The following is a 24,950-nucleotide window of genomic DNA, read 5'->3' as shown; positions in this document are numbered from 1 at the left end:
AAGTCTACAGATAAATGCTGGAGAGGGTGTGGAGAAAAGGGAACCCATCTACACTGTTGGTGGGAATGTAGGCTGGTGCAACCACTATGGAAAACAGGATGGGGGTTCCTCAAACTAAAAATAGAGTTGCCATATGATCCAGCAATCCCACTTCTGGGCATATATCCAGAGAAAAGTATGAGTCGAAAATATACATGCACCCAGTGCTCATAGCAGCACAATTTACAGTAACACATGGGAGCAACCTAAATGTCCATCGACAGATGAATGGATAAAGAAGATATGATATATTTACACAATGGAATAGTACTCAGCCATAAAAAATAGTGAAATAATGCCATTGGCAGCAACATGGATGGACCTAGAGATTATCATACTAAGTGAAGTAGCCAGAAAGACAAATACCATATGATATCACTTATACGTGGAATCTAAAATATGATACAAATGAACTTATTTACAAAATGGAAACAGAATTATAGACATAGAAAACAAACTTATGGTTACCAAAGGGGAAAAGGGGTGGAGGAGGGATAAATTAGGAGTTTGGGATTAGCAGATACTAACTACGATATATGAAATAGATAAAAAAACAAGGTCCAGGCCGATGCAGGGGACGTGGGTTCGTGCCCCAGTCCGGGAAGATCCCACATGCCACAGAGCGGCTGGGCCCGTGAGCCATGGCCGCTGAGCCTGTGCGTCTGGAGCCTGTGCTCCGCAACAGGAGAGGCCACAACAGTGAGAGGCCCGCGTACCGCAAAAAAAAAAAAAAAAAAAAAAAACTGAATCACTTTCCTGTACACCAGAAATTAATACATTGTAAATCAACTATACTTCAATTAAAAAAAAAAAGTAGTGCACAGATACACCAATGGCCATCTCAGCAAGAACATCTTCCAACTCAAGGCTCTCCCACAAGCCATTTCTCGGAATCATCCTCTGTTATCCCACCACAGGTTCTGCCTTGAAACATTTTTTTTGGTTAAAACATAAATACACTGTGAATGCACCTTCCTCCTCCGAATCCTCTCCCCATGTAAGGTTTACTTCCAAGAGGTGGTTTCAGAGGAAAGGAAAGGGCAGAACAACGCAACCACACACACCTGTGTTAACACACCGCAACTATCCCCAACTCAAAAATAAACCACTGTTAATCGAGCTTGCTTCAGAACATCAAAATAGTTACTGAAAGGGAACAATTCTACAAATCAAGAGGGAGAAGCAATGTCTGGGAGAACAGATTCTGATGAGATTTGCTGCTGTGTGCACTGGCAAAAGCAACTTAACCAGACAAATATCAGCCTATGGCAATCACTCCCAGGAAACCAGTGATTCTGTAGAGGAGTGGTTTTCTTTATTTGGCTATCGTTATTTTCCAAGGGTCTTGTTATTATATATAAAAAGATATCAGAAGCTAGAATTCATCAGGGACTATTATGGAAATAGCTGCTCCTTGAAGATAGGTCCACAGAGTCTGTCAACTCCCCCCAGTTAAAACACTGCTTTCAGTACAAAAAAAAGTATGCAATTTTATGCCACAAAAAAATATGCTGTTGTGACAGAAAACAGTAATTAGATGTCTGGGGGGAAAGAAGTTCTGTTGTGGAATCATGAAGGAATGTTAAATACTCAATGCGTGAATATACTATAAATACAGAAGGAGGTGAAGGTGAAACAAACACTAAATGCCACGAGAAAAAATAATTTGTAAATATTTCTTTTGCGATAAAGTTAATGCTTTTTTTTTTAAAAAAAAGTTGTTCCTTGATGGTATAAATAGCTAGAAGTGCAAAACGAAGACATCCCCAGAGAAGAGACTTTAAATGCTAATCAAGGGAGCAATTTTCATATAGTATGAAAATTAACATTGAGAAAAAAGAAGAGAAAGGACAAATGAAGTAAACAGGAAATTTTTTCTTTGAAATATTGAGGAGAAAATCTTTTAATGTAGTTTCTATACAATATAAATTACATGTAAACAATATTTCTGATAATCGATAAATTTTTGTTTATTTTTAGGAAACATAGTCCAACATTTACAGCCAATTTGCTTTTTGGAAAGTCTTACTGGAAGGAAGAGTTATACCTACCCAAAGCCTCACAACCTGTTTCACCCCTTTTAACCTTGAATATCACACTTTACAGACTGAAAACACCCCATCACTAGAAAGCTTAATTAAAAGATTTCCCAGCTTTTCCAGGAAATCTAGGGAACCATGATTTCAAGTTAATATCTTCATAAATTTGGTGTTAAACTGTTACCAAATAAAGTATGCATTGTATTTCAACTTCCCCTAAATACAGAGACTCAAAATAAAATTAAATCCATGATTCCTCACAGCCCTCTGAGATTATTCCATTACACAATGGAATAGTACTCAGCCATAAAAAATAGTGAAATAATGCCATTTGCAGCAACATGGATGGACAGATTCGCAGTAAACTATGGCACACAGGATAACCATCCCCCAAAATGACGGACTCCAAGCTGACATACACAAAGCTCTAAGAGAAACTTTACTTGAAAAGCAGGTGTTTCCAGGATCCCAACACCAGGTCATTCAATTTAAGGCCTAAGGAAATTGAACTTTGGTCAGCAGGTTTTTGTTATACCTGTCTTATTGTCCATCAATCAATCACGGGTGGCACATCATTCAACAAATATTTATTGAGCACTTGCTACATGTAAAGTACTCTTTTAGGCACTGAGGTTAGGGCGATGAACAGGGTCCACATCCTTTCTTTCCCAGAGTTTACAACCTAAACTAGAGGTAGAACTCGAGAGAGGAGAAGGAAATGTTTCCTAACTGGAGGCACTATTGGCACTTGAGGCCAGACAATTATTTGTGCTGTGAGATTATCCTTTAATGGTAAGGAACATATTACCACTAAAAGCCAAGAACAGCTCCTAGTCAATGGTGATAACCAAAAACATCTCTCCACATTTCCAAATCTCTCTGGGGGTAGGAGATGTCTTCAAAAGTGCTTGGATGAAGAAAAGAAGCTTTCTGTGCAAGATATGCACTCCCCCATCTGGGAAGGTGTCCCAAATTCAAGACAACCTAGGAATTCAGAAGCAGTCCTAATAGAGGTTGACCCTATAAGAAAGGAAGGGTCTTAATGCCAAAGTTATTTAGCATTTCCTAGCATTCCTTATTCATTCTGCCTTTGTGCTCCATCTCAGGAATTGAGAGAAAGGGCAAAAAGATCAACCTCCAGGCTAGGAACTCCAGAAAAACAGTGGGATAGATTAGTGTAAATTCTGCTTGGGATTTGTATTTGCTTTTTTTGCTACGTCTGTTTATTTGTAGCGATTCTTACATACTCTGTGGCAAAAGAGTGATGCTTTGCAATTGAAGAAAATGTTTTGGGATCTAAACCACTAAAATATCATATTGTAAGTCACTTTGATTCATTTAATTATTTTTTAAATTAAATTTATTTATTTATTTTTGGCTGCGCTGGGTCTTCGTTGTTGCGCACAGGCTTTCTCTAGTTACAGCGAGCGGGGGCTACTCTTCGTTGTGCTGCACAGGCTTCTCACTGCAGTGGCTTCTCTTGTTGCAGAGCACGGTCTCTAGGTGTGCGGGCTTCAGTAGTTGTGGCTCATGGGCTCTAGAGCACAGGCTCAGTAGTTGTGGCGCACAGGCTTAGTTGCTCTGCGGTATGTGGGATCTTCCCGGGCCAGGGCTTAAACCTGTGTCCCCTGCATTGGCAGGCAGATTCTTAACTGTGCCACCAGGGAAGCCCAGATTCATTTAATTCTTAAAAGCTAACTATTTGTTATAAACACTGCTGAATTAGAAGTTTTATCTTAGTGTCCTTTCCTCAATTTTTTCAGAGTTGGTAAGCTAAAGTTTGTTCTTTGGATAAACGACTTTCAAATATAATATCCTGAAATTCAGACTCTCAGACATGTATTCATTTTGAATATTTGTGAATAATTTGTTAATGAAAGGAGACATAGGTAAATTTTTTCTTAAATGCATTCTTCTAATGAATAACAAGGGCTATTTAGGAAGTTCATTTGGTTTTGCCTTGTTTTTGATGGTTTGTTTTGCTAAGAAAAACATCTAGAGTATTGTGATGGTTTTAAAATATGTCCACAAATTCTTTGATACTCCTCTCTTTAAGAAGTCAAGCTTAATTTCCATCCCCTTGAGTGTGGACTGGAGTTAATGACTCACATCTAGTGCGCAGCATATAGCAAAAGTGACAGTGTATATTTTCCTCAACTAGATCATAAAAGATGTTGTGGCTTCCTCCTTTTTCTTTGCCTTGGGTCACTCATTCTGGGAGAAGCCAGATGACATGTCATGAGGATACTCAAGCAGTTCTATGGAGAGGTCTACTTGGTGAGGAACTCCTGCCAACAGTCGTGTAAGCAAGCCATCCTGGAAGATCCTCCAGTCCCAGTCATGCCTTCAGATGACTGCAGCTCCTGCCGACATTTTGAGTCAAACCTCATGAGACACCGTGAGCCAGAACCATCTAGCTAAGTCACTCTCAAATTCAGACCCACAGATACTATGGGTTAAAACGTTTGTTGTTTTAAGCTGCTAGATTTGGGGGCAATTTGTTTCTCAGCAATAGATAAGTAATTCAAGTTTGTACTTTAATCAACAGGTCTAAATAAAAACCTAAAGTTCCAAGGTTATTTTTTTTTATTATTTAATTTTTTTTTGGTACGCGGGCCTCTCACTGTTGTGGCCTCTCCCGTTGCGGAGCACAGGCTCCGGATGCGCAGGCCCAGCAGCCATGGCTCACGGGCCCAGCCGCTCTGCAGCACATGGGATCTTCCCGGACCGGGGCACGAACCTGTGTCCCCTGCATCGGCAGGCGGACTCTCAACCACTGTGCCACCAGGGAAGCCCCTCCAAGGTTATTTTTAACTCTCCACATTGCAAACAAGTGTAACTCAGATGTCAGCGTCAGCATCTGTCTTTCAGATGTCTAGATCTAATTGACTCTGCTCAGAACCCAGTCAGTTCCACAGCTGTGAACTCTGAACTCCACTCTGTGGCATCAACTTGACACAAAGTACTGATCCTTGCCTTCCAGACCTCTTTTTCCACCTAACCAGAGATTACCAAGACATTCTTTCCAAGTAAATACAGTGTTCTGTATTTATCTGGAAGGGAATTGAGGTAAGTACAAATTTCTCTATCTCCTCACTCAATATTTTGTTGGATTTTAATGCATGAACCTATAATCTCTGAATCAGACTAACATCAACATATCCTTAAGTACCAGACCCATTTAGTGGAACAACACCCTCATGCCACAAATTTTTAATGTGTGTGATAGACAGCTTCTAAAATGGCTCTTAATGATCCCTATTTCCTGGTATTCATGTCCTGATATAATTCCCTCCCCTGAGTGTGGACTGGACCTAGAGACGTGCTTCTAACAAACAAAATGTGACAAAAGTGATAGGATGTCACTTCTGAGATGAAGTTTCAAAAGGACTCTGGCTTCTATCTTGCACACCCTCTCTTGTTCTTTTACTTGCTCAGCTGATGAAAGCCAGCTACTATACTGTGAGTTGCCCTATGGAAAGGCACATGTGGCAATGGACAAAGGGAGACCTCCAGCTAACAGCCAGTCAGCAACAGAGGCCTTCAGTCCAGCAGCTCACAAAGAACTAAATCCTGCCAACAACCACATGGGTGAGCTTGAAAGCAGATTCTCCCCTTGTCGAGCCTCAAGATAACTGCAGTTCCTGTCAGCACCTGGGCTGCAGCCTAGACCCCCCACAATGTAAGGATAATAAGTGGTCGTTGTTTCTGGTGCTAAATTTGGGGGTAATTTATTATGCAGCAATAGATAACTAATATAATATGGAAAAAGAATTACTTTTTTTTTTTTTTTTGCGGTACGCGGGCCTCTCACTGTTGTGGCCTCTCCCGTTGCGGAGCAACAGGCTCCAGACACGCAGGCTCAGTGGCCATGGCTCACGGGCCCAGCCGCTCCACAGCATGCGGGATCTTCCTGGACCGGGGCACGAACTCGCGTCCCCTGCATCGGCAGGCGGACTCTCAACCACTGCGTCACCAGGGAAGCCCAAAAGAATTACTTTTAAAACATACATTATAAAGTGCATGACAGTTATGTGTTTCCAGAGCATACCTACCACTGTGAGCACAAAGTGCTAAATAATTATTGAACACGACTTAGTAACACCAAAGCCTAGATTACTGGATGCAAATTTGTCCAGGTGTAACGTGTTTCTTTCCCCTGTGGTAATTTTCCCCAGATTCGTCTCTATTGTCCTCAAGAAATTGGAATGAGGATATAAACATAGTTATAGGGTCTTAAAATGTTTTTCTGAAAAATCAGTTAGTGGTGAGTGGCCAAGATGGTGGAGTAGAAAGACCCTGAGATCACCTCCTCCCATAGATACACCAAAATTACAACTATTTACAGAACAACTATTGATGAGAAAGATGAGAAGACTAGCAGAAAAGATCTCTTACAACTAAAGATATAAAGGAGGAACCACAGTAAGACAAGTGTAAGGGTGGAGAGGAGGTATAGTCAAGACACATACCCCCAGGTGGGCAACCAACGTATGGGAGGATAATTACAACTGCAGAGGTTCTCCACAAGAAGTGAGAGGTCTGAGCCCCGCATCGGGCTCCCCAGCCAAGACAGCCTGCATGGGGAAGATGAGCTCCCCAGAATGTTTGGCTCTGTTTGGCCAGCAGGGCTTACTTTTGGGAGAACCAGAGGGATTTGGGAAATAGAGACTCCACTCATAAAGGGTGCACACAAAATCTCACACACTCCAGGACCCAGGACAGAAGCAGTAATTTGAAAGGAGTCTGGGTCAGAATGATCTGCTGATCTTGGAGAGCCTCTCAGAGAAGCAGGAGGCACCTGGCACTCACTCTGGGAACATAGACACTGGTGGTAGCCATTTGGGGGGAGCTGGTTTTACCATGAGGACACTGGTGCTGGCAAGAACAATTTTGGAATCCTCCCTCTAGCCTATTAGCACTGAACCCAGTCCTATCCACCAGCCTATTGACACCAGGACTTGTATGCCTCAGGCCAAGCAACTAGCCAGTCAGGGACACAGCCCCCCCCACACCAGCAGGCTAGCTGCCTTAGACTGCCTGAGCCCACTGCCACCCTGGGACACAACCTTGTTCCCCAGAGGGCCCAGGATCTGGCGCTGCACACCAGTGCACTGGCAATAGCCTTGGGAATCCCAGAGCTCTGCACCCAGAAACCATAAGACCCAGCTTAGCCCCCAGTGGGTTAGCACTACCCCAAGAACAGCCTCAGCCACCAGTGGGTGGGCATCAGCCTCAGAATCCCCTGGGCCTTGTAGCCTGTCATGTTAGGACTCAGCCCACCCACCAGTAAGCCAGAACCAGCTCTGGAACACCTTGAGCTCCTCAGTCAGCTGCCCTGGGATTTGGTCCCAATCACCAGTGGGAAGACACCCTGGACCACACAGCCAGCCATGTCAGGAACTGGCTCCACTCACATGTAAGGTGACACTAGATCCAGGAATCCCAGTCCTGAAGCCACCTACCCTGGAACCTGGCTCCACCCACCAGTGAGCCAGCACTATCCCTGGGGCCCCCAGAGCTCTGTAGCCAACAGCCTAGTGACCTCGCCCTACCCACCGGTGGCCAAAAGACTCTGCACAAGACAAGGCCTGGCAACCAAACAGACCGGGAACCAGTCACACCTACCAGACCACTCATAGTACTCAGTCCACCACAAAAGAAGGACCCACACTGACCACATAGGGGGCATCCCTAGAGCATGTAGCTCTGCTGGCCAGAAAGTAGTGCACTGCTGGGATGCATAGGATATCTCCTACAAAAGGCCATTTCTCCAAGGCTGGGAAACATAACCGACCTACCAAATATATAGAAATAAAAATAGCAAATTAGGTGAAATGAGTTAACAGGAGAATATATTCCAAACAAAGGGACAAGATAAAATCCCAGAACTAAGTGAAGTACAGATAAGTGATTTACCCAATAAAGGGTTCAAGGTAAAGATGCTCAGAGAACTCAGGAGAAGATTGAAAGAACAGAGTGAGAAGTTAGAAGTTTTTAACAAAGAGTTAGAAAATATAAAGAAGTTACAAACAGAGATGAAGAATGCAATAATGGAAATAGAATATACACTAGAAGGAATCAACAGGAGATAAGACAATATAGAAGAATGGATCCATGAGCTGGAAGAGTCCTAAAAAGGATCAACAGAAAGAGGACCACATCAAGACACACTGTAATTAACATGGAAAAAAATAAAGGTAAGGAGAGACGCTTAAAAGCAGAAAGGGAAAAGCAACAAGTTACATACAAGGAACTCCTATAAAGCTATCAGCTGACATTTCTGCAAAAACTTTGCAGGTCATAAAGGAGTGGTACAATATATTTAAAGTGATGAACGGGAAGAACCTACAACAAAGACTACCTGGCAGTCTTTCACTCATACTTGATGGAAAGAACAAAAATTTCACAGACAAGCAAAAGCTATTGATAAAAGAGTTCAGGATCACTAAACCAGCTTTACAAGAAATGTTAAATGGACTTCCTAAGCAAAAAAGGAAAGGCCACAACTAGAAATATAAAAATTATGAAGGGAAAAACTCATTAGTAAAGGCAAATATACAGTAAAGGTAGTAAATCAATCACATATAAAGTTAGTAGAAAGGTTAAAAGACAAAAGTAGTAAAACTATATATAACCATAAGAAGTAGTTAAGGGATACACAAACAAAAAGGTGTATAATATGATGTTAAAAACAGGAAATGTGGGTTGGGGGGAATGCAGAGTTGTTAAAATGTGTTTGAACCTAAGAGATCAGTAACTTAAAATAACTACACACACACACACACACACACACACACACACACACATGACTCTACAAGAGACTCACATGAGATATAAAGACACAAACAAACTGAAAGTGAGGGGATGGAAAAAGTTATTCCATGTAAATGGAAATGAAAAGAAAGCCAGGTTAGCAATACTTATATCAGACAAAATAGACTTTAAAACAAGATTGTAACAAAAGACAAAGAAGGACATTACATAATGATCAAAGAATCCAAGAAAAAGTTGCAACAATTGTAAATATATATGCACCCAACATAGAAGCACCTAAATACATAAAGCAAATATTAATAGACATAAAGGGAGAAATTGACAGTAACACAATAATAGTAGGGGACTTTAACAGCCCGCTTAAATCAATGGATAGATCATCCAGACAGAAAATCAATAAGAAAACACTAACCTTAAATGACATACTAGACCAGATAAACTTAATATACATATATATATATGGGTATAGAGGGAATATACTTCAACATAACAAAGGCCATATATGACAATCCCATGACTAACATCACACTCAAAGGTGAAAAGCTGAAGCATTTCTTCTAAGATCAGAAATAAGACAAGGATGCCCACTCTTGTCATTTTTATTCAATATAGTATTGGAAGTTCTAGCCATAGCAATCAGACAAGGAAAAGAAATAAAAGGAATCCAAATGGGAGAGGAAGGAGTAAAACTGTCACTATTTGCAGATGACATGATACTATACATAGAAAATCCTAAAGATGTCACCAAAAAGAAACCCCACTAGAGCTCATTAATGAATTCTGTAAAGTTGCAGGATACAAAATTAACTACAGAAATCTTGCATTTCTATACACTAACAACAAATAATCAGAAAGAGAAATTAAGAAAATAATCCTATTTACCATCACATCAAAAAGAATAAAATACATAGAAATAAATCTAACTAAGGAGATAAATATCTGTACTCAGAAAACTCTTAGACACTGATGAAAGAAATTGAAGCTGACACAAAGAGATGGAAAGATATTCCATGTTTATGGATTGGAAGAATTAATATTGTTAAAAAGACCATACTACCCAAGGCAATCTACAAATTCAAAGCAATCCCTACCAAAATACTAATGGCATTTTTCACAAAACTAGAACAAATAATTCTAAAATGTGTATGGAACCACAAAAAAGCATGACTAGCCAAAACAATCTTGAGAAAGAAAAACAAAAATGGAGGTATCACATTCCCTGATTTCAAGCTATACTACAAAGGTACAGTATCAAAACAGCATGGTATTGGCACAAAAACAGACACATAGATCAACAGAACAGATTAGAGAGCCCAGAAATAAACCCAAACTTATATGGGCAATTAATCTATGAAAAAGGAGACAAGAATATACAATGGGAAAAAGACAGCCTCTTCACTAAATGATGTTGGGAAGACCAGTCAACTACATGCAAAAGAATCAAACTGGACTGTTTTCTCACACTATGCACAAAAATACATTTAAGTCTAATCCATTTTGAATTTAAGACCTGAAACCATAAAACTGCTAGAAGAAAACATAGGCAGTAAGGTCCTTGACATCAGTCTTAGTAATAATTTTTTGGATCTGTCTCTTCAGGCAAGGGAAACAGAAGCAAAAAAAAAACAAACAAAAAAAAAAAAAAAAAAAAAAAAAAAAAAAAAACAAATGGGACTACGTAAAACTAAAAAGCTTTGCACAGAAAAGGAAACTCAATGAAACAGAAAGCCTGTCTACTGAATGGGAGAAGATATTTGCAAACAATATGTTCAATAAGGGGTTAATATCAAAAATACAGAAAGAATTCATACAACTCAACATCAACAAAAAACAAAACAAAACAAACAAAAAGGACAACAAAATACCAACCCAATTAAAAATGGGCAGAGGATGTGAATAGACATTTTTCCAAGGAAAACATATTAGCTGGCCAACAGGCATACAAAAAGACGTTCAACATCACTAATCATCAGGGAAATGAAAATCAAAACCACAATGAGATTATCACCTCACACCTGTCAGAATGGCTATTAATAAAAAGACAGCAAATAGCAAGCGATGGCAAGGATGTGGAGAAAAGGGAATCCTTGTGCACTGTTGGTGGGAATGTAAATTGGTGCAGCATCTATGGAAAATAGTACGGATATGCCTCAAAAAGTTAAAATAGAACTACCATATGATCCAGCAATTCTACTCCTGGGTATTTATCTGAAAAAAGACAAAAACACTAATTGGAAAAGATATATGCACCCCAATGTTCATTGCAGCATTATTTACAATAGCCAAGATATGGAAGCAACCTAATTGCCCCCACTAATAGATGAATGGATAAAGAATATGTGGTATATCTACAGAATGTAATATTACTCAACCATAAAAAATAATGAAATCTTGCCATTTGTGACAACATGGCTAGACCCAGAGGGTATCATATTAAATGAAATAAGTCAGACAGAGAAAGACAAATACTGTATGATTTCACTTATATGTGCAATCTAAAAAACAAGTGAATAAACAACACAACAGAAACAGGGTTGTAGCTACAGGAAAAAAAACAAAACCAAAAAACAACAGATGGTTGCCAGAGGAGAAGGGAGTGGGGGGCGGGGGAAGAAATAGGTGACAGAGATTGAGGTACAAACTTCCGGTTTTAAAACACATGACCCACAGGGATGAAATGTACAGCATGGGGAATATAGTCAATAATGATAAAAACATTGTATGGTGACAGATGGTAACTAGAATGATCACAGTGATCATTTTGTAATGTACAGAAATATTGAATCACTATGTTGTATAACAGGAACTAAGATAGCATTGTAGGTCAAGTATACTTCAAAACAAACAAGAAAACTCAGAGAAAAAGAGATCAGATTTGTGGTTACCAGAGGCAGGGGGTCAGGAGAGGGGGAACTGCATGAAAGGTACAAACACCCAGTTATAAGATAAATAAGTACTAGGGATGTGATGTACAACATAATAAATACAATGAACACTGCTGTATGTTATATTTGAAAGTTGTTAAGAGAGTAAATCCTGAGTTCTCATCACAAGGAAAAAAATTTTTTCTATTTCTTTAATTTTGTATTTATATGAGATGATAGATGTTCACTAAACTTAATCATGATATTCATTTCATGATGTATGTAAGTCAAATCATTACGCTGTACACCTTAAACATATACAGGGCTGTATGTCAATTATATCTCAATAAAACTGAAAGAAAAGAAAGAAAGAAAGAGAGAGAGAGAAGAAACGAAGGGAGGAAGGAAGGAAAGAAAGAAAGAGGGAAGGAGGGAGGGAAGGAGGAAGGAAGTCACCAAAAAAAAAAAAAAGTAATTAAATAGAGACACATCTGGTATGTATAGATACATGGCTTCTGATCTCCTCACCTGGGTTTTATGAATTCACTACCTACCACATGGTGAAGTTTTTGTTACAACTAAATATGTATGAAAAGGTGAATTGGAGAAGGTATTTGTCAGCACAATTTGTCTTAAATGCATGCATTTATTTTTTTAATTAATTTTTTTTTTTTTGGCTGCGTTGGGTCTTCTCTACTGTGCATGGGCTTTCTCTAGTTGCAGCAAGTGGGGGCTAGTCTTCGTTGTGGTGCTCAGGCTTTTCATTGTGTTGGCTTCTCTTGTTGCAAAGCACAGGCTCTAGGCACACGGGCTTCCGTAGTTGTGGCACGTGGGCTCAGTAGTTGTGGCTCGCAGGCTCTAGAATGCAGGCTCAGTAGTTGTAGTGCATGGGATTAGGTGCTCCACAACATGTGGGATCTTCCTGGACCAGGGCTCGAACCCTTGTCCCCTGCACTGGCAGGCGGATCCTTAACCACTGTGCCACCAGGGAAGTCCCTTAAACTCCTAAATTTTAAAAAGGGAAAAGTAGCCGAGTTTTGAGTTTTCTATGAATCAGCATTTCTCTAGATGTGTTCCATGGAGGACTAATTATACAGACTATTTAAAGGTGGTATGTTTTTAAAGGGTTCCATTAACAAATAAGTTTGAGAAAAGTGAGGTGGAATTAAGCAAAAACAGGATTCTTTTTTGCATACCTCTAAGCCTTTGCTATGTAAATGAATACTGTGAATCTCCAAGAAGAGAGTAGGTTATGCAATATTTTTAAAGCTTATTTGGATGGAGCACTGAAGCTTCTTCTGGACCATGCCCTGGAAGCACAGTTTGGAAAACCCAGAAAATTAAAAGCTTAACTGATGACTGACATCAGAATGTTGTTCCCTGCTCTCCCCTGTTAGAAGATCCCACCCCTCAAACATGGTCAAAGTCCTCTCCAAACCTCTCTCATGGATTGTAAGCTGTATTAGGTCCACATTTAAACGAGTTTAATATCTCTGACTACTGGTGGGTTTAGCTTCAGGTTGTTTAGCTTCAAGCTTCAACAGTTGTTACAGGCAACATTACTAATAGCATTCTCACTCCTAAAATAGGGTTCATAGGTTATAATAGTAAACCCACACCAAATGTTAGCAATGTGCCATTCACTCTTTGGATGCAATATAATCTGTACCTACAGATGAAAGCATTGACACCCAGAGGGGTTAAAGGAACCGCTGTTTAAACACTGTCTCTATTATCTAGGCACCATATAGACATGGCATGAAATTCTATTGTATTATGGACATGACCAGCATCAGTTCAATTTGATACAAATTCATGATAGGATGAGCACAAATTAATGTCACAATCTATTACAACTGATCTCAGATCAATGCTACATATTCCCCTATTGATTATTATGTTGTAACAAGCATAACTGGCAAAATATTCTCAATGAATATTAATATTAATACAGCAGGAATGATATAATCAATGCCAAGATACAAAAAATTAATAATCCATTAGGTTTCTCTTACAGTCTTTTGAACTAAATTTGTTATAGAATTCATAATGTTATTTTTAAGCTGTACAATATCAAAGTGAGATTTTTTTTCTGGCAACTTCTATAAATCAAGTGAATATACATTAAAGTTGTATATGACACCAAGCAGTAAGAAGACTTACGATTTCCTTCGGCTTTTATTAATGCCTGTAAGTCCACATGTGTTTTGCACAATGAACATTAATGTATAAAACTACATGTGTTTTTATAAATAAGCATTAAATTTAAGACTTCTAAAGTCTTTTTCTTTAACATCTTTATTGTAGTATAATTGCTTTACAATGGTGTGTTAGTTTCTGCTATATAACAAAGTGAATCAGCTATACATATACATACATCTCCGTATCTCCTCTCTCTTGCATCTCCCTCCCACCCTCCCTATCCCACCCCTCTAGATGGTCACAAAGCACCGAGCTGATCTCCCTGTGTTATGCGGCTGCTTCCCACTAGCTATCTATTTTACATTTGGTAGTGTATATATGTCCATGCCATGCTCCCACTTCGTCCCAGCTTACCCTTCCCCCTCCCCGTGTCCTCAAGGCCATTCTCTATGTCTGTGTCTTTATTCCTGTCCTGCCCCTAGGTTCTTCAGAACCATTTTTTTTAGATTCCATATATATGTGTTAGCATACGGTATTTGTTTTTCTCTTTCTGACTTACTTCACTCTGTATGACAGTCTCTAGGTCCATCCACCTTGCTGCAAATAACTCAATTTCATTTCTTTTCATGGTTGAGTAATATTCCATTGTATATATATACCACATCTTCTTTATCCATTCATCTGTCAGTGGACACTTAGGTTGCTTCAATGTCCTGGCTATTGTAAACAGTGCTGCAATGAACATTTTGGTACATGACTCTTTTTGAATTATGGTTTTCTCAGGGTATAGGCCCAGCAGTGGGATTGCTGGGTCATATGGTAGTTTTATTTTTAATTTTTTGAGGAGCCTCCACATTGTTCTCCATAGTAACTGTATCAATTTACATTCCCACCAACAGTGCAAGAGGGTTTCCTTTTCTCCACACCCTCCCCAGCATTTACTGTTTGTAGATTTTTTGATGTTGGCCATTCTGACTGGTGTGAGGTGATACCTCATTGTAGTTTTGATTTGCATTTCTCTAATGATTAGTGATGTTGAGCATCCTTTCATGTGTTTGTTGGCAATCTGTATATCTTCTTTGGAGAAATAAGACTTTTAAAGTCTTAACTTTAAAAAATTATGCCACTCTGGTACTTTTTCTAACTATTAAAAATTTTAATTGAATATCATAGTAGAGCCTACAATTGATAACAAAAACAGATCAGATACTCGTATAACCTAGAAGGAATCCAATTGTATTTCAAAGCTAGTAGCCTAACTTTAACTCATGCCTTACCTCGGGAGTAAGATTAAGAAATAAGACAAAAACAAAATAAACAAAAAACAGTACTTGAAAGTAGAATTCTTCTGAAGAGGAGTAAAAAGATTGTATGCAACCGCCTTTGTCATTAAAGCACAGAGGTAGTGAAAAGAGCTTGGGTTTTCGAGTTAGATTTATGTTCTAATTCCACTTCCATCTGTTTTACATCAGACTAGTCACATAACCTCTCTGAGTTATCCATCTATGAATTGATGTTAGCAGCGGAGTGATAATACAAGGATTAGAAATAATGTTAAGTACCTAGCACATGGTAAGCATTCAGTAAAGTCCTGGAAATACTATCATTACTCAATAAAAAGACCAAATGCTGAAACTTATTTTTTAAAACACTCTGTGTATCTGTTTTAATAAAAAGAGAAGGAAGCCCCAGCTAGTGACTGGTCATATGTCTGGAATTTGCTTGATACGATACAATGAACCTTAGGAGAATTTTTTCTCCTAGCTTAGGGAAGATCATTAGCCATTAGTCATCTAATCCTTAGAACAAGCTTTAGAAGGGAGGAGGATGGAGAGAACTTTAGCAGATTTGGAATGGGTCTGTACAGACAAGGTGGAAGTGAGGAAAAGAAACCCAAGAGATGATTTTTACAAATTTGGTTTACTGCATTCTTTGTCTGTGTCTGTCTCTCTTGTTGCTTGAGAGCAATGTGAGAAAATGGAACTATGTCTACTTTATCTTGTGTTGGCCACAATGCCCAGCGTGGACTTTTAAACATGGTGTTGTAAGTGCTGGGAGTGGGGGAGGAAAGAATGAAGAGGTGGGGGAAAGGAGCTGCAGAGAAAGGAAGGAGAAAGAAGTGGATAGATGAGGCAAAAGAAGGAAGATGAGAAGAAAGAAGGAAGGAAGAGGAGGACAAGAATGTGGTTACTCTCTCAAACAGATCAGAGCAAAACTGCTCCCAACTGTGGTTTCATGACTTTTTTTTTTTAACATTTCATTTACTCAGTTGGTATCTATTCTTTGGTTCACCTGAACTAAGACTAAGAAAGCTTTGTGTAGTTGCGAGTAGAGTTATTGGTGATGGTGTCAGCAGCTACGCCATCTTCCAAGAGATTGGGGCTGGAGCTGTGAGATAGGGGAGCTGCACAGCAATCTCTTACTCACACCCCTGTGATGGCTAATCCTTTCCTCTAACTCACACTGGCCAATCTAATTGCAGCCTGCTAACATCTAAGGCACAGCCAAATCTTATCCATTTCTCTATGTAATCCCTCTGAAAGCCTTTCCTGAACTTCAACCTTTTCTGCTTTATCCACTAGTTTCTGAGATCCTGAATTCTTTCCTTTCAACTCCATTTAATACATAGCTGTGAAACCTTTTGCTGCCAGACTCCCTGCTTCATAACCTTCCTTAAGTCCTTTGTCCTGGTTTCCTTACCTGTCACATAAACTTTGAGTCTATCAGTTTTGATCATAGTGCTAAAGAGGCTAAGGCCAAAGGTTAAATACCAGAAAAGCTTATAAATTCGGGCACTCACAAACATTAAAGCATGAAAAGTACCTTGAACAATGACTTAGTACAACCCTCTTATTTTACTGATGAGATCATTAAGGTCCGGAAAGATCAAGTTTTCATAGGAAAAAAACCAACAACTAAATATGGTCACAGAATGACCTTCAATCTTAGGCAATCATCTTGAAAATTCTTGTTTTTCTTATTTCCAGAAGTCAGGCAAGAATGCGGATTACATCACATAATCATTACCCTCTTGCAGGAGGCCAGGAAACCTCAAAGCCCTTTTGGGTTCTCTTTCTCTAATTACCAGTACCTTTCTCACTGGAGTATTTGTCTTAATCCTCAACTCCAACTAGCATTTCTTTATTTTGTCAACTGAGGAGGAGAAAAACCATATAAAGGTCTCAGATAGGACACAGAGTATAGTGGTGAGATGCAAGGATCCTAGAGACAGACAAGTTCAAGTCTCAGCTCTTAGTTACCTCCTGGCACTCTTACTTTGGGCAAATTTCTTAACCTCTCTAAGTTTTGTAATGAAAAACAGGGATAAACACCAGGTCCTGCCTTGTAGAGTTTTTCTGAGGGTTAGATGAGCAACACCAACCCAGTCTTCCCCATCACCATCTAGGACCTTATTTGGGACATGTGTCACAAGCCTAAACCCTCCCCTTCTTCATAGCGACTTCCTTCCTGGGCGGAAGAAACCTGGTCTCCTTTCCTGGTCAATGACTTCAACTGGAAACACCTCGGTCCATGAGGTCAGAGATGTCCTAACAATATTGAACCTCAAAAGGGAAGAGAGGAGGCTCTCAATCCCTTTGATTTCTAAAAGTTTCTTGGCACCCCGTGTAAATGTGTCTTCCCTCTTCCCACCCCACATACACCAACCAGCAATCCCTATCTACCAAGAACACAGAGAGGGGTTGCCATTGTCTGACCAAATAAAATCCTATTCCACCACTGTAATACATCTGCATTTCATATACTTGCTTCATCTTTATACTATACCTTTCCTATAACATGAATCATAAGTATTTGGTTCTACTGCATACTCAATTGCATATTCTTTTTGTTAATTATAATGTAAGCCTTTTCATATTGCTACATAAACAGGTAAGCTTGTTACTAAATATCCACAATTCTGAGAAAAGCCATTAAGTGGTTCTTTCCAGAAAAAGAAGGTCTGGTCCAAGCTGACCTGATATTTCCAAAACCAGAAACACACTTTTTTGGGGACTAGCAGATGCAAAGTATTATATATAGAATGGATAAACTATATTGTATAGCACAAGGAACTATATTTAATATCCTATAATAAACCATAATGGAAAAGAATATGAAAAAAGGAACACTTTTAAATAGCAGTTATTCTTGCTATAAAACATTCCAATGTTTCTTCTCAGTGGGTAATCCCACCACAATGATAATAATATCATTTATTTTGTTACTATTCTGTCCTAAGCATTTTTGCAAGTGTTACTTCATTTATTCCTCATAATCTTATTAGATCAGTATGGTTACGCCCACTTTTCAAATAAGAAAATTGAGGTGCAGTGGATAAAGTATTGTGCAAAATGTGACTCAGCTAGCAGATGAAAAGGGCTGTGATTCAAAACAGGTCTATGTGATTCTGTAACTCATGCCTGTATCATCTTAATTTACAGAATTCTGCACAAACAAAATGTCAACCAGAGGGCTTAAAAGGCAACTGTGGCAGAAAATTTTAAACCTAAGACTGTTAAAGTCAGAGCTAGATGGTAGTTGTAGTGGTAAAATTATATTTTATTCAGAAAGAGTTACAATAGGGGGAAAGAGATCTCAGTATAGAACTGGGCTCAATTCCGAAATAGCATGCACAAGTGGGGATTTCTAGTCAAGGGTGGAAAATTACAGAAAGGATTACTTACATTATCTACAAGGGTGAGGGGGATTTCTGCCTAAAGCGACTTGATAGAACTCTTGCTGAAGGCAAGCCAAGGTGATCATATATCACCTGGGGGATGCTGGGGAATGTGGACTTTTCTATATTGAGGATGACCAGATATCAAGGGTAGGGGGCCCTCTTTAAAGCAACTTAGCAAGATTCTTGCTGTGACTGACTGATGCTGGCCCAACAGGACAGACACCAAGGTCAAGGCCTAAAGGGTTCAAAGGAGCCTAACTAAGGTTTGGTCAAGGAGAGCCTTTGTCAAGACTCAGTCAGTGACTCTGAAGCTCAAGAACTTCTTAGTGGTAGAGACGACTTAGAGCAGAAAGTCACATGTAATGGGTCCCACTTGCCACTGTCTATGAGCTGTTTGGTTGCCTGGATTGTTAGATACCTTGCTTTGTGCTCCCACCAACAGTTCAGTACAGTATTGGCTGAGACCACAGAATGCCAGAGCCTATGAAAACTTTCCATGAGACATGCCATGTTCTAGTCTATGTTAAATCCAGTGACAAGCTGAAAGACACATATAGAGTACAAAAATTGTCAAGGTGACCTTAATCCAGAGGCGCCATATCTTATAAGCAAATTTTAAGAGAAAAAGGTAGGCAAGTGGTTGAAGAAGATTCGAGATAGATAGATAGGCAGAAAATTCAGCCATGAGAAAGAAGGAGATCCTACCATTTGCAACAACATGAATGGAACCTGAGGACATTATGCTAAGTGAGAAAAGTTAGAGGAAGATAAAAACTGTACAATATCACTGACATGCAATGTAGAAAAGCTGAACTTATAGAAAAAGAGAGTAGAATGGTGATTGCCAGGGGCTGGGGTGTGGCGGGAATAGAAGAGGTGTTGATCAAAGGGACAAACTTGCAACTAGTAGATAAGTAAGTCATAGAGATCTAATGCAGAGTATAGTGAATATAGACACTATTGTATTATAATCAGCAAACTCACTAGGAGACTAGATCTTAATTATTCCCACCACAAAAAAAATCATAATTATGTGACATGATAGAGGTGCTAACTATCTCTACAGTGGCAATCATATAAGAATATACAAATGTATCATATCAACATCTTGTACACCTTAAATTTGCACAATGTTATCTGTCAAATATATTTCGATAAAAAATAAAATACTTTTTCAAACCAAAAAGGAAGATAGGCAATATAAATGTATGTGTGTATACATATATATGTAGATATAGATATATAAATATATTTATACAAACATATATACAAACAGTTTACCCTTGAACAGCATGGGTTTGAACCACACAGGTCCAATTATATTTTCAATAAATATGTACTACAGTACTACATGATCCCTGGTCGGTTGAATCTGCAGATGCTGACCGCAGATACAGAGGGCTGACATTAAAGTTATACATGAAAGTGGCCCTGTTACTTTGGAGACCTGAAGGGGTCTGGAGATCCTGTGACGGTGCTCTGGGCTGGAGATTTAAACAATCTAAACATTAAATAGTACAGCTGCCTCAAATCCCTGGGAATTTCAGAATGACTGACACTTCTGAAGCTGTTCCAAATTCTGAAGAGATGTTTGTCAGTAGATTCACAGATGACAAAGAGTACCAGGAATACCTGAAACGCCCTCCTGAGTCCCCTCCAATTGTTGAGGAATGGAATAGCAGAGCTGGTCGAACCAAAGAAAGAGAGGCAATCAGTTGCAAGATAACAGACAGTTTAGAGGTAGGGATAGCAGACAGGGGTGGCCAAGTGACAATCGATCCAATCAGTGGCATGGATGACCCTGGGGTAACAATTACCCGCAGCACAGACAAGAACCTTACTACCCCCATCAATATGGACACTAGGGTCACAACCAACGGCCTCCCTATGGCTACTACTGATAGAAATGTCAGCAGTTTTTAGTAAAACCATTTACTCTGTTAATATGACAAAAGTTTATGTTGTGTTTTCTGTTGGTCATAGTTTTACATCTGATTGTAGAGAGTGGACTGATTTTTTGGAACTTGAGACATTTTTAAAATTAGATCTTACTGGAGAGATATGATGGCTGCTGGAAATATCAATAAATACTCCCCTAAAAAGGTTGTGGATTATATCGCTTGACTTCTACCTCAGATTCTTCTTTATTTCATGAGTTACTAGTGCTTTGAATGTTGTGAATTTTTTTCCTTGTTTGACTTTCAGGAGTTCTTTGTTTTACACAGAAATAAAGATTTTACATAGAAAATGCTTGCTTTTATTTTGTAAGGTAAGTAAGTATCCCTATGATCAGATGTGCTCATTCCTAATATTTTACAGAAGTAGTACAATCAGCTCCTAAATGCACAACTGTGCTTACTTGTGACATAGTAGTAGTTGAAAGGAAAACAGTTGTAGTATATTTCGTTCGGCTTTTGTTATGTGACTGTGGTACTTTGTAATTACTCTGTAGGTATGAATCATCTTCACAATCGTTCTGGTCTCTTTTTAGAGGGATATCAAGAATAAAGCTGTAAAATCAGGAAGGAATCATTCTCAGTTTCAATGTCTTGATCTAGTGGTAGGTGGGATTAAGGCACACAGTAATTTTATACAAACTCTAAGGTGTTTTGCTAACTTAAACATACCAGGTCAAAATTCACGCATTATACAAAAGTTTAACTCTGAAGTGTTCCCTTCCTTTTCAATCGTATGTAAATAATGCTGCATCTTGTAGTTACTTTTACGGTATTTAATGTGGGTTGATTTTACAATGTTATGTTCACCTCCAAATGGGCACCTTTGCTGCTTCCTCTTCTGTAAATCCAGTGATGCTGTAACTTCCTTTCAGAATGATCACTGTATTTCACATCATTTTAATGGCCATTATAATGGTTTTACTCAAATAAAATACTTGTAAGTAAAAAAAAAAAAAAAGTTATACATGAATTTTCAGCTGCATGGAGGGTTGGCACTCCTAACCACCACATTGTTCAAGGGTCAACTGTATACATATTGTAAATATCTAAATGAGGAATGACATGTGTGTCTGTGCACATACGTCCTCCAGGATTAAAAATCATCTGTAAAGATTGGAGAATCTATCCCCGATAGTTTGAAATGGTAAATGCTTTACCAATAGCATTAGAAGTATTTGAACTCTGTATCGCTTATCTGGGCAGCTATGGCAGAGATCCTGTTTTCTCAGTAAGCCATAGTTCTTGAGAGAAAGGGCTTCCCAGCAGTCAAATGATCTTTTGAGTCCAGGCTACAGACACTGGAGCAGTGGTGGTGTCTTAAGGAGGATGCTGGTTGGGACACCTTATCCAGAAACCTGCATGACATTTGGTTATAAGCTGTCGAGTTCCTTCAGGGCACTCTGGACACTAAATTCTCTGTACCTGGAACGTGTGAGCCATAATAACAGGCAGCTGGAGTTGGAAAGAGTCTCCCCCAGAATTCCACCCTTTCCTTGCTCCCATTTACAACACCAGACTTCCTTCAGGCTTCAGCCCAGCTTCTTCTGTGGCTCCTGTTTCTTGCCTTTGCTTTCTTTGTTAAGGCTGAATGTTCAAGCCTATGTCCACCCTTTGGTCCCATGAGCACTGACTCTTGCTCTGAGCCAGCTCCATCTCTGGATGGAACTCTACCCTGGCCTTGCCTTTGTTCCCAGCTCCTCCCTATACTATTCCCAGTACCCAATCCCCCACCAACCCCACATCCTACTTATTCCTTCCCTAGGCCTTGGGCTCATGCCTGCCTACATCTGATGTGAGCTCCAACTCTTGTCCAGCTATCTGTGCTGGCTCACCTCCCCCCCTTGCTGTGACAGCCAGAGAGTCACCAAGTCCCAAGCTGAGGTCCCAGCAGAACTAAGGAACCATTCCCCTTTCAAAATATTTCTTTCAGAAGTATGAAAGGAAGTCCCAACAGCCTTGCCAGAGCCAACGAGAATTCATATCTCAATAGCAAGCTCTAAATCCTGTTCTCCATCTCACAGTGTAGACACACTCAGGGCACAGTGAAAGGAAGTACTTTCCTTGGAAGCCAAGAGACTGACCTTGCATCCTCAATTTCAACCACTAATCCTAGGAGCCATAATGTCTTCAAATTTTTAATTGTACAGATTCACAATGAATGGAGAAGTTGTGCCAGTTACACTTAAGTGTCAAATGTGTTGTATTTCCCTTACTAGAACTATTGAAGACTGAGCTAGGAATATCTGATTACAATTTAATAAACAAAGCTAGTTTCCAAAAACTTAGTTCTACTGGAACTAAAGCACAAGTTAAAAAAAAAAAAAGAGTGTATTATGTCTTGCAACAGCAGACAATGCCAGGGAAGTTTGGAGATTTTTTTCCCATCATCATAAAATTAATAAAAAATTTGAAACAAAAGAACATTTTAAAACTATTCCACTGCAATACATCAGTATTTCACGTATTTTCTTCATCTTTATGCTATATCTTTCTTATAACATAAATCATAAGTATTTGATATATTGTATACCCAAATGTGTATTTGTTTATTATTGGCATGCTTTTATAATGCTAGTCTTTATAATCATTATTTTAATGGTTGCATAATATTCCACAGACAGACCAAACTGTTTAACCCAAACATTTAGGTAATAAATTGGATATATAGGTTGTTTCTATTTTTTCCTGTTTTTAAAATTACTGCTGCTAATGTAATATAAAGTACATATAATCATCCCTGCCCCCAATTTTTGGCACAGAACTCCTAAAACCCTTGTAATTTCCTAAGTGACATGAGCACTAAAAGAATCTCGGTGTTCCAATATTTGGTCTTTGACCCTGATTCCTGACACGAAGCTCCTAAATCGCTTAGAATTTCCCGGGTGACAGGAGTGTTTTTGTTCTAATGAGATGACTCTTGGTGGGTTCCTGGATGGCTTCAGAATGGGGGCTGATCACCAGAAAGACCAAGCCATGATTAGAAGCTTGGAACTTTCAGCCCCACCCCCTCTCCAGATAATGGAGAGGGGCTGGAGATAGACTTAATGATCTATCACGCTTAGGTGATGAAGCCTCGATAAAAATCCCCAAAGTGCGGAGTTCAGAGAACTTCTGGGTTGGTGAATACATCTACATGTTGGGAGGGTGGCACACCTCAACTCATGGGGACAGAGGCTCCTGGCCTCTGAACCCTTCCAAACCCTGTCCTATGTATCTCTTCATCAGGCTGCTCACTCATATCCTGTATTATATCCTTTAAAATAAACCAGTAAACATGTTTCCCTGAGTTCTGTGAGCCATGCTAAGTAAATTATCAAACCCAAGAGAAGAGGGTTGTGGAAACCCTGATTTATAGCTAATTGATGAAAAGTATGCATGACAGCCTGGGACTTGTGATTGGCATCTGAAGTTGGGGGCAGTCTTGGGGGCCTGAGCCTTTAACTTGTGGGATCGGACACTAACTCCAGGCAAATAGTGTCAGAATTAAAGGGAATCTTAGGCAATCCAGCTGGTGTCATGGAGAATTACTTGATGTGTGGAAAACCCACACACCCGGTGTCAGAAGTGATCGTGCATGTGGTAGCAGTGTGAGGGTAAAGGGGAAACACAGAAGTGTTCTTTCCAACTCCGCCAGTAATAACTTTGTGCCATTTTTCAACATTTAGAATACTGTCTTAGACTGAAGTCCCAGAAATGGATTAATAATAAAGGGTATAAAAGAGGGTATACATACTTTTATCGTTCTTGATCGATATTGCTAAATTTCTTTCAAAGTAAATTTTAACCAAGTTGTAGGAAAAGTTTTGATTTTACTCAGCTCTTGCCAAAATTAAACATTGCCGTTTTAAAATTATTTTTTATTCAATTAACTAATTTTAAATTTTAACTTAGCTTTCTTTGATTTGTACAGAGAATTTAAAAATCCATATTTACTTATTTTTCTATGAAGTACCTTGAGCTTCTTGGGTACAGAAACTATAGCTTTTGGTTCTTCATATTCCTCGTATAATATAGTAGAAAGGGAGCAAGATTTGGAGCCTGAAGGCCTGGGTTCAAGTATCTGTTTTGCTACTTGTTTTGTGACCTTGGACCACTTATCCCCTCAGAGCCTCAGTTCTCTACTGTAAAACCGGATAATCACGTTCTACTTCATGGGGATTCCACATAAAATGACTGGTATATTCCAGGAGTCAAATCTATATCAGTTCTTCCTACGCATTATACATAAGGAGCTCTATACATTTTGTTGAATAAATAAGCTCATGCCCTTCTCACTTAATGGCTGAACTGTTAGTCTTGTCAATTTGAGTACATTTTACACTATTTACTGAATATATTTTGCTTACTGACATTTTAAGGAGTGTCATTACTTTGATCTACAAACATCTGGGTTCTGTTTTATGAGGTAAAATCTCTTTTTGTGGTTTCTTACATTAGGGTGGATATTTGA

The 24,950-nt window shown here is 39.2% G+C and overlaps 1 pseudogene; it reads left to right on the top strand.

Moving 5' to 3' along the window:
• Positions 1–20,090: 20,090 nt before the first annotated feature.
• LOC112403456 (RNMT-activating mini protein pseudogene) lies at positions 20,091–20,443 on the top strand (annotated as a pseudogene).
• The last annotated feature ends 4,507 nt before the right edge of the window (positions 20,444–24,950 follow it).

The sequence above is a fragment of the Neophocaena asiaeorientalis genome, unplaced genomic scaffold, assembly GCF_003031525.2.
Source record: "Neophocaena asiaeorientalis asiaeorientalis breed wild unplaced genomic scaffold, Neophocaena_asiaeorientalis_V1.1 scaffold67, whole genome shotgun sequence".
Taxonomy (NCBI): domain Eukaryota; kingdom Metazoa; phylum Chordata; class Mammalia; order Artiodactyla; family Phocoenidae; genus Neophocaena; species Neophocaena asiaeorientalis.
The sequence above is the reverse complement of the archived record's forward strand: the minus strand, read 5'-3'. Positions and strand labels throughout refer to the sequence as shown.